Source organism: Nipponia nippon, unplaced genomic scaffold, assembly GCF_047370975.1.
Source record: "Nipponia nippon isolate SJK-2023a ecotype South Korea unplaced genomic scaffold, ASM4737097v1 scaffold_6, whole genome shotgun sequence".
Lineage (NCBI taxonomy): Eukaryota > Metazoa > Chordata > Aves > Pelecaniformes > Threskiornithidae > Nipponia > Nipponia nippon.
The window spans coordinates 7036511-7047488 of NW_028262380.1; the positions used below are offsets into that span (position 1 = coordinate 7036511).

Sequence of the window (10978 nt, forward strand, 5' to 3'; positions counted from 1 at the left end):
GCCCTGTCCACCGCCCTTACGGCTCAGTGGGAGCTCCCAGGAAGGTGCCTTTCCCAGGTAGGGCTTTTTTTTCCCCTGCTTGGAAAATCTGCTGGTGTAGATTTGAATGGCAAATGCTGGCACAGCCCTGAGACTCAAGCTCTGGAGTACCCCATCGGAGTCAGGAGTCAATGTCCACCCTCTCCACCCTCCCTTGCACTTGCTGGGTGGGTGCTGGGTCCACCCGGCTCTCAGAGGTGGCCAGACCTTTGGACCCCAGCATGAGGTGAGAGAGTAAATAATTAATCACTGGAACAAAAAAACAGACCCTGAGGTGAGGTTTTACTGTCCGGGAAAAAACAATACATGGGATTTACTTTGGAAATATCCGAGAGGGATGGTGGTCAACACGGCTCTACCATTGTTCTGCATAGCATTGGCCAGAGAGGGGAGAGCAAGGGCTGGAGGACCCCAACCGAGATGTCCTGAATTCCCACTGTCCCTCATCCCTGGTATCTCTGTGCCTTCCCTAGTCTCCACCTTGAAATGTTTCTTGCTGCATCCCTGTCCTTCCCACCACCTCTTGGCACACTACCCGTGACCCAGGCATCACCCCCAATGGTGCCTCTCTCCTTCTTTGGGGCTGCAAGTCAACACATGCTGAGGGTAGTGCAGGTGTGCAGCTGGCTCACCTGCTGCTCATTTAGCCCTACCTGCTTTTCATGAATTAAACCCCACCAAAACCCAAGCCTTTCCACCCCTTCGTCAGAGCTGGCTGAAATCACCTCCTAGACCTAAAACACACTGGGGCTGGGAGCTTGCAGAAGCTGTTTTTGAAGATGAAACCAAGCTTTTTAAAAAAAAATCCAAGAAATTATGAGGATTTGATACTGGCTTAATGCAGGGCTTAAATGCTACTGCTAAGTTAGTGCCTGCCATGGGTGGTGCTCAGCAGGGGGAAGGAAGGGGAAGATGGAGGGGAGGAAAGTGCCTTTAGACAGGGCTGTCCGCTCCCACCGTCCCGCTGCCAGGCTGGATCCCGACACAAGCAGCTGCGTTAACTTTTTAATGCATATAATATATAGAATAGTTATTTTTTAATATATATTTTTATATATATTATTCAATAATACTCTTTCAGGTATGCTTCAGGCAGGATTTCACTCCACTGAACCCCGCCGTGATGAGCAGGGGGGTGATCAGAGCCAGCCCAAACTCATCCCCTTGCTTTGCAAGCAGCGTGCACCCGACAGCGGAGCAAAGGGTGGGAAGGAACGATGAGAGTCACATTTTTTCTTCCCCTCCATGGGTATCTGTGTGCAGGACGGCAGGGCCCCCGAGTCCACGATGCCCCTGTGGGGGCCGTGGGACGTCCCCACGCACGGCAGGCTGTCTCGGAGAGGGGCTCTGCAGGCTTAAATAAAAGCTACTCCTTCGGCTCAGAAATGGGGACACTGTGACTAGCTGACATAGAATTACATATTGCATGTAAAGCTGACAACAAATTACAAACGAGCAGGCAGAATTTGGAGCTCTTCTCACTTCTCAAAAGCAATCCCTAATTTCAGAGAGCTAGGACTTTGCTCTCCCTCCCTATTCCAGCCTGTTTACTTGCTCTCCATCATGCTGTGCTCCCATGTTTTTCTCTGGGCTGCAGGCAGAAGCGATGGGGAGCAGCTGGGGACATAGAATCATAGGATGCTTTGGGATGGAAAGGACCTTTAAAGGCCATCTAGTCCAACCCCCCTGCAACGGGCAGGGACATCTTCAACTGGATCAGGTTGCTCAGAGCCCCGTCCAACCTGGCCTTGAAGGTTTGCAGGGATGGGGCATCTACCACCTCTCTGGGCAACCTGTCCCAGTGTTTCACCACCCTCACTGTAAAAAATGTCTTCCTTATATCCAGTCTGAATCTACCCTCTTTTAATTTAAAACCATTACCCCTTGTCCTGTCGCAACAGGCCCTGCTAAAATGTCCGTCCCCATCTTTTTTATAAGCCCCCTTTAAGTATTGAAAGGCCACTATAAGGTCTTCCTGGAGCCTGCTCTTCTCCAGGCTGAACAACCCCAGCTCTCTCAGCCTGTCCTCATAAGAGAGGTGCTCCATCCCTCTAATCGTTTTTGTGGCCTCCTCTGGCCCCGCTCCAACAGGTCCATGTCCCTCCCGTGCTGAAATCCATCACATCTCCCACGACAGTTCATGGTCGGCTCCTGCCAGGTGCCAGCCCTGACACGTCAGGCCGTTTGCATGGAGCTGTGACTTAACGTGTGGATGCGGTGCTTGGGGACAGGGTTTAGAGGTGGACCAGGCAGTTAGGGTAACGGTTGGACTCGATGATCCCAGAGGTCCTTTCCAACCTTAACGATTCTGTGATTCTATGATTCTCAGCTCTCAGGCTGAGGAATACAGCGAGGATAATTACGTGCTATTTGTGTCGCGCCGTGCTATCTTTAAAAGCCCTACCTCTAAGCTGAGATACAAACCCTTTTTCCTTACGGCTATTAAAAAAGAGACACACACTGCTTTCTCATGGATTCTTCCTTTTTAAAAATTAATTAATTTTAAATTCACAATGTGGTCGCTTTTTGTTAGCAAAAGCACAACAGGCTATCTCCAAACCACTGTCTTGAATGTATGTATGTATATATATGTAATGATATATATATATGGCAATATATATATTTTTTGATGCATCACTTCAACTTTTCATGAAAGATTCAGATGCAAATAATATTCCTGATGAGCAAATCAGAATAGAAGTGTTGTACCCATCGATCCAGCTTTAAACAAACTGTGCAGCTGTGAGCGTGCATACAATTATGCATATAAATACAAATAAATAGAAATGAGTCCACCCAGTAATGAAGAAGTTAATTGCAGTGATCTCTTTGCAGGGCAAGAGGAACTATTCATGCAAATAATCTCCTTGAAACTTGCCTGCACACCTGCAAGTGCAATTGCTTTGACACCTGCTTGCAGAGAGGGTTATATTGGTAGTGCCTTTGCAAGGCTGTGAATGAGCGGTTGTGAAGCAGAGGCCGATGTCCCCAGGGCACTGCACATGTGGTTGTCTTTACATCCAGCCTGACAAACAGGCAGAGCAGGGATTTCCTTGGAGAAACTACTGCTGTGGCTTTTCCAGCTCTTCTAAGGATGGAAAACCAGAGCCTTGAGTTGGAAAAGACACGTCCCAGTGACAAAAAGCTATGAGAAACGTGATTTATAAAGAGATTTAAATGTTGCAGCTGGGAAGTTTGGCTGGGGGTGGAGAACAAACAGATCCAATCCCTGAGAGAAGAGAGATAAAAATCACCCAGAAGTACTTTGGCTGAGAATTCAAAACCACCTCGGTTCTGGGTTAAACAAATTAATTATTGACTATCTATTAGGAGAGACTCCTTCTCCGGTCTATCTGCTTTCAGTGGAGAAGCACACACCTGAAAAATCATGCAAAGTTTGACCTGGGAAATTCTGGCTTCCCCCGCCAAACCCAGCCTTGATGTGAAATGCCCAGCCAGAGAGGGATGGGTGCACGACGGGAGCAGCTTCTCCCTTCCCCTGCAGCCGCTCACCCTCCTGCTCCTTCACCCTCTGGCCCAGCTGCCAGATGAATGAATTCCCAAATTCCCATTCCTTTTCTGGCCAGAGGTTTGTTTTTTTTTTTTTTTTAAATAGCTGCCGAGCATGTGGGACTCGATCCTTGCCCTTTGAACATCCTCCACCCCGCAGCAGCGCTGTGGCTCTCACCCAGGCAGTCCGTGCTTCGCCTGGGGAGGACGTTGGCAGGAGATGACTTCAACTGCATAAAAGGAAACGATTCCACACCCAGCAGTCACTAAACCGCGGGACTCCTTGCCGTGAGGTACGTTAACGATGAAAAGTCTAAAGGGATTTAAGAAGAGATTAGGCCCATTCATAGAGGAGAGGGTCCTCGGCAGCTCTGGGGTTCGCTGGCCTATTGACAGCCTCTGCTTCAGGAAATCCTCAAATTTCTTATTGCCAAGATCTGAGAAAAACAGGGAAGGGGTTGCTCCCTACCTGCCCTTCTTTTTAATGATGCTGTTGGAGAGCGATAGTGGGCTATGGAGATTTTTGTCCTGACCCAGCGTAGCTGCTTCTATGGGATCGCCAGATCAAACCCCTGTGCCTGAGCCTGCCTGATGTATGGCTATTTGAACCCGTGGCTATGAGATATCAGGCTGATTTTACGGTGGTGGTTCACAGCCGCTTGATACTGGCATGGTTAACTGGTTCAGGGCGATACCGACTTGCCCAATACACGCTGACGAGGATTTCCAGTCGATAATACTGCTCATCTGCAGTGCAGCGGTGCCAGGGAGCTGCTCCTGCCGTACCCTGTCTGAAGCAAAAGCAGTCCCTGCCCTTGCCCCACACAAAAACCCAAAACCTTTCAAGTCCAGAGGTTGTTCGATATTTTCTTTTTTTTTTTTTTTTTTTTTTAGTACTTTGGCTGACGTTGCAGGCAGTGTTGAAATGCAAGGAACTGTATCTTTGCTTCTCTTGCTCTGGAGGAAGGTGAGTTTGCAGCAGGATGTCTCCGTGCTGCAGTGCACTGCCTTGGTCTCACCTTCTGACCCTGGGGCAGGCAACCATGTTATGGACCTTTGTAGCCATCAATGAGGTTTTCCTGGTTTTCTGAGCCTTCCTTTTGATGCTCACCCTGTTGTTGCCTTGCCCCGGGCTTCAGCGCAGCCTGTTTTTTGGACAAGAGCTCCTTGTCCAAAGCGCTGGGCTGGGAAACATGCTGCAAGAGCCCAGTGGTCCTCACAGCTTCTCCTCCCCACCACCTTCATCTCCGCCCTGGCAGGTTTAGCTCTAGCCGGTTGCCCTTGTGTCAGAAATGCCATTGCCGTAGTCAGTCCTGGCCTGAGGCAGGAGGTGGGACAGATGATGTCTCTCAGTCCTTCAGCCTGATCTTCTATGATTCTTCCCATTTAGGTTTCGTGGTCCACGGACTGGGTTATCACTGGCAGTGGAGAGGTGAATTTAGAGTGAGCACTATCTGATGGCCCTCCCTGCCTCTGGATCCACCAGCGTCCCAGTGCAGTGCTGGGGAGGAGCTGCAGAAGCAGGTGACTCTGGAAGCACTTTTCTCTGCATCATGTTTTAGGGTCATGAGGGTGCTTTCGGCTTCAGATGCGACCTCTGCTAACTGCCATCAAGTTGTTGGCAATAAGCACCTGTAGAATGCAGGGTGATTCTTGCTTCAACAAGTGTCCTGGTGGAGCAAAGCTTAGGCCTGAAGCCCAAGGTTGGGTGTAGGCTGCCCAGAGGGCCACAGGCTAACGCTAAGGCTGCTGACTCCATCGTAGCTAGCAACACCTCTAGCATGAAACAAGTAGACCAAACCTAACCAGGCTTGAGTCTAAGGAAGCACGGTGGGAAGAGCTGTTTCCAAATTCAGCTAATTTCAGCCCCAGCATATATGCATGCTGCCGCAGAGCTGGGCTTACCAAAACCATAAATTTAGGTCCAAGAGACCATCTGATGTCTGGCCATAAAAAATGATGAATTGATGACTCAATGAATTATTTTGCTGTTTCACTATATCTAGATTCTGATCTACATTAGCTAAACCAGCTGGTGCAAGTTTTCTAAATTGATTTTAAATTGACCTAATTAAAGCCATTAAGAGCACATAATGGAGATGTACTTAACCCAATTTAACCCTTCCTTAAATCAGTTACACTAGAATTTAGTAATTTGCAGGCAGAAGCTAAACCAATTTAAGAAAGACTTAAGACAGGTTAAGTACCCTTGTAGTGCACACCTGCATTACTTTAGACTAATTAAACTCTATCTAGTGCAAACTGTAATGTAGCCAGACCACAGCCAATGCCACCCAATAATACACAGTTAATTGATTCATGAACTCCAGCTATTAAGGCCAAAAGTGGCGATGACTGCCAGGCCATCGCCAACCATGACATCTCATTTTGTTCCATCTATACTGCACCCACAATTTCATGTTCAAGTAAATCGGTCGTGGTGAACTCATCTTCTACAGGAACTTGAGGGTTTTCTGCCCTAAGTTGTGATTTGATATTCTCCCATCCCATGTGGATACCACATGTGGCCTCCAGTTGAGTGATCTAACATGAATACTCCATTGTGAGGAGGTGACGGCATGTGATAGATGTATGACAAGGCATGCAGCGTGAGAGAAGCCACAGGGCCCCGGGGCTAGAGGGCAGCAGAAAGCCATTGGCTGGATAGTTTATTAAAACACCCCTTTCAGACAGCATCCGTCTCAATCTGAAGACCTCAGAAGAACGGGGAACACATTGGTGCAAACTACCCATGGCTACAGCTACAATGCAAATGTCATCTGGGCTTCCCATCTGAATCAGTCCGGCTTCAGCTCACACTTACCAGCTCTTCCGTTGCCTTTTCTTTATCATTAAAGTGCTAGGCTTTGCTTTTTTTTTCCTCCCAGTGAAGGTATGTCAGCTTTTTTATCATTATAAGCAATGTTGCCATCCCTCACTAGTAATTGCTGTTGTTAAAGATGATCAATAAAGACAAAATTATCTGTATACGCCAGTGAGTGGGCTGGATGGGTAAGTGCTCTCCAAACCGCTAAGAGTTTGTTAATTAGGGGTTGAGTACATTTTCTGAGGGATGGATCTGAGTTTTGGAAGATCAAGTTGAAGGGATGGGGAAAGCCTTGCTGTGTCACTCCACCCTCCGAAAATGGCAACTCCGTCACTCATTGCCTCCTTGTTCCTTTGATGGACTGAATTCTCCTCCATCAGGTCCATAAAGGCACTGCTTCCAGTCCCCTCCTGTCCTCTCTCCAGCCAAGTATCATCTCTCTCTACCAGAAAACATGAAGAGAAACAGAAAACCAAGTGAGAAGGAGAAGTGGTAAAACCAGCAAGGATTTGCTAGGAGGCCTAGTATGTGGAGATAAAGCCCCAGGCGAAACAGAAGTAGACAAGGAGTGAGGAGGAGATGGGAGCAGGCACTGGGGCGCTCAGAACAGGCACCAAACAGATTCATATCTGCTTCTGGCCTCAGAAGGAAAGCACCTGGGCCGGTAACGGTGGCCAGCACAAGCCTGCAGACCATGGTCGTGGCGATGAATCAGCGGTACATCAGGCTGGGCATCGCCTGGTGCAGAAGGGAACCCTCATCCTTGTGAACGGGACAGAATCCAGGTGGGAAGAAGGTGATTTGGGAGACAGTGTAAAGGGATGTTAAGTGTCAGCAGTGCCTTTTACAAACTGTGGCACTGCTGGGGAGATGAGGATAAGCGTTGGTCGACTCTGCGATCAGCAGCAGTGCCAGGGCACTGCACAGTCGGTCGAACGAGGTCCTGGTACAGAGAAAACAGGTTCTGGTGGAGCGTGGTTCTTGTTCGTGAACAAAATGAACCGGGGATGAGGAGATGACAGTGAGTCACTCTGCTGCTGCGATAACCCAGAAACACAGCCTGGGGAAGGGGGATTTAAGGAGCAAGGCTGTCACTGCAAGACGGGTTGCTCAATGCACCTGGGCTACAGCCAAAGCATGGAAGGAGAAAGTAAACACTTTCTGCCTGACCCACATTCTGCATCAGTTGTACGGCGGGACAGACAAAGCAGGCTGAAGGCCAACAGAAGGCACGTCCAGATAGCTGCTGGAACCGGGGCCAGGCTTGCATGGTGGTCTGTGCAGGGCAGAGCCGGTCGCACTGTGCAGGCTGGGAAGCAGCGTGATTAATGCAGAAGACGTGAACGTGGCAGTAAAAGCAGAGGGTAAAACCAGCTGCCAAGCTGTGAGGAGGAAGTAAACAGCATCAGGAAGGTGAGATTTCTTGTCTCAGTTGTATACTGAAATCTCCGCACGCATTCTTAAGTGCTGCCAGAAACTTAAAAAGTGGCTGTACGTAAGCCAAAAATTAAACATCAGAGAACTGCGTGTGCCCGACCTGGCAGGTCTGAACAAAGTGAACTCCTTCCTTCATGATAACGGTAAGGTTGATTCTTGAATTGTTTTTAGTATTATTTTCATAGAAACCACAATAACTGTTGGGGGACAAAGAAAGCCAACTGCATTTCACAAGGAGCCCCACTGCCCCTAAGGATGCAACGTCTCAAATGCCCTCAAAATGGGGAATAGAGAAGGATCTGGCCAGCTGTATGTAGAGCAGCAGGTAAAAGCAAGTGTAAAACAATGAAATGATGGTTGGCATTAGATGTCAAACTGGCCTCACAGCTAAGTCTTGTGATTGCAAATATTTTTGTCGGTGTTATTGCAAGTAGACAGCCCAAGGAGCAAGACTGTCGTTCTATCACAATTTGCTACAGGATGGCTGGAGAAATGTCGCTTAAAAGGACATGTAAAAACACCATTTTCAGTGTGTTACTGATGAAAAAGGGGCTTAAAATGGATAAGGGTTTTTTCTTCTTTTTTTTTTTTTTTTATGACCTTTGTTCAATGAAAACCTATGGCAGATTTACTGCAAAACAAATTGTAGTCATTTGTGGTTAAAAAAAATGAAGTTGTTGCTCTATGGTGCTAAAAAGCCCCCCTTACCCAGCCTGTATCTGCTGCCCATGGGGGTTTATGATGCTGATGCTGAGAAGCTCTCATGGCCTGAGGCTTCTAGGACTTCTAAGCCAAAACCTCTTCATCCCACCTTCATCTCCACACAGGAGGAATGTCAAACCGTATCATTTCCAAAGATAAGAATGACTAAGGGTGCCTACGTTGGATTAGATTATATCTTCAGCAGACTTTTTAGAAGCTTTTCTGTTGTATTAAAAGCCCACTTTTGTGCTAGTGGTAAGTAAAGGCGGCTGGGGCAAGTAAACTGAGCTCTGTCTTCTTTCCAGTAATTAAATAGTAGTAATATTGATTTAAAAGAAAGCCAAAGACCTCATTTTCCAAGACAGTTATCCACCTCACTCTTCATCTCTTTCATCAGAAGCAATAAAACACTTACCCTCCCCAACACAGCGTAAGTGATTGGAAGAATATAGATATGAATATAATTACCAGAGAATACAAATACATTATTGGCAAAATTGATAACTGTAACTGGATTTAAACAGCCATATTCTATGGTTCTTCTGTGTGGTTTGCAAACAGGCTTCTCCCTAAGAACTCAGATTAATTTTTATACCTCTGCTTGCTGCTGCTGCTGAAGAAAAGCTGCGAATAGGTGACTCACAGCCAGGCTCACGCGTGAGCCATCTGAAACCACATTTTTTCATCTCCAGTTCTGCAGATCCCTGTTACTATCCATCAGAGGCCGTAGTGCCTAATTAAATGAGCTTTTTTTTTTCCATTTTCTTTTCCACTCTAGTCTTTTAATACTGTTCAACCTTGCTTAAGGCAAGGTCCGTCTATCTGCTTGCCTGCCATTGTTTATCTGAAATTTGACGCTGGTTTCCCCTGAGGTTCATCTGACCCAGGCTCCAGGCCTCCCACAGCCATGTGGATATTTGAGCCAGATGCTCTGGGCTTCCTTTTGCAGCAGCCAAGAGAAACTGGCACGTTTAAGGTAGGATTCACCCTCCTTCACGTAGCAAGGTCTGCAGCAGGGTAAGGAGACCCCACGCTATAAGTCGGAGCCCCACAATCATCCCTGACTCCATCAAACATCTTCTAAAATCATGGGGGACATTTGCAATGCATTTCACAAGGACTTTTCATTACAGGCTATGGTAGAAACTTTTGTCAACATAACCACAGCACGTGCAGTTACCTCTGGGAGAAGATACTCCAGCAAATGCTCTGGGAGAGTTGTCCCACCAGTCTTTCAGCCAAAATAAAAAAGTCACAGAAAACACCTTTTCACTACCAAAGCTTAAAGACTGCGCCTGGCCCCTGTGGCCACAGCGGTGGTGAATGGCCTTAGTGCTTCTTGATCATTATGGAACAGAAAATGAGGATAATACGCAAATGCTGCATTTCCCCTGAAGCCACTTCACCCTCGCGCTTGTTAATGTATTGCTTTCTAATGCTTTTAAACTAGTAAATGTCAAAGCACTAAGTATTTAATAGTGATGTAAGTGCATTTCCATTTGGGGAGGGAAATAAACTATAAAGATGTGGGCATGTTTATACTAAAATATTTGTGGCTTTTCCTGGTATGCTGCCTCTGTGAAAAAAAACCCTAAGCAAACAGAAAAGTTCATACCCTTAATTAAAGCAGTTATAATCTTTATAAGAGATTAAAACACCAAAGGCCAGACTGACATCCCCGACGTCCTACTGACAAAACTTGCTGCCTGTTGCCTTGCTTTCAGCGGTGCCGGGAAACCTCTTGACAAGTGACTTGGAACCACCTTCAGAGGAGGAACCGCGGTGTCACTCAGCTGCTTCGGCGCCGGTCGCGCTGTGGTATCGCACCACCACCGCAGCGATGCTGCCATGCCTTAGCTCTCCGGCATTGGCTGCTCTGCTTGAATTTTTGAAAGCTGCCTCAGACCTAAAAAGGGAATTATTTATAAAAAGTAACTTTGAGGATCACTGGTCTCTAATCAGAGGTGAGACAAAAGTCTGTAAATGTGCATTCAAGCAACCAGTCTCTCTTCCACCTTAATATTTCCCATAGGTTTTGGAAAGACCTCTCTTCCTGCTAGCATTCCCAGTGCACAGACTGCCGGCAAGTTAAAGTCTCTGCTAAAAATAAAAATGCTTGGGTTAACCTTGGGTTGCTTCCTAGAGAAGGAAATGTCCTGGCTCAGCTCGGCTTGCCAGGGAAGGGAGCGCTGCGGGCACTGCCGGAGGGATGGAAATTGCTGTTTGGATAGAAGGGATAACGGGCAAAAAGGGATCTGGCAGGGAAAGGGCGATGCTGGTGAAGGGGATGATATGGCAGCACTGCTGGGGAAAGGGAAAAGCCAGGAAAAGCACCTGGTGCCTCTCTCAGGCTTGGTGCTGCAATGCAGGGCAGGAATGGGCAGCCTTTGTGGTACCTTACAAGAGACTCGGTGGCATCCTCTTCTATCTGCAAGGCGGAGGGCTCTCAGCAAAGCAAGGCAA

At 47.4% G+C, this 10978-nt stretch overlaps 1 long non-coding RNA gene across 4 annotated transcripts; it reads left to right on the forward strand.

Annotated features, from left to right (window-relative positions):
• Positions 1-3509: 3509 nt before the first annotated feature.
• LOC148051335 (uncharacterized) lies at positions 3510-10556 on the forward strand. Of its 4 annotated transcripts, none has more exons than XR_015699713.1 (7): positions 3510-3842; positions 4444-4516; positions 4940-5073; positions 6240-6442; positions 6757-7956; positions 8641-9491; positions 9649-10556. It is a non-coding gene; the product is annotated as an uncharacterized LOC148051335 (long non-coding RNA). The 4 variants fall into 4 exon arrangements; XR_015699712.1 differs by having other exon boundaries at positions 8641-8770; positions 9294-10554; XR_015699711.1 differs by having other exon boundaries at positions 8641-10556.
• Positions 10557-10978: the final 422 nt, after the last annotated feature.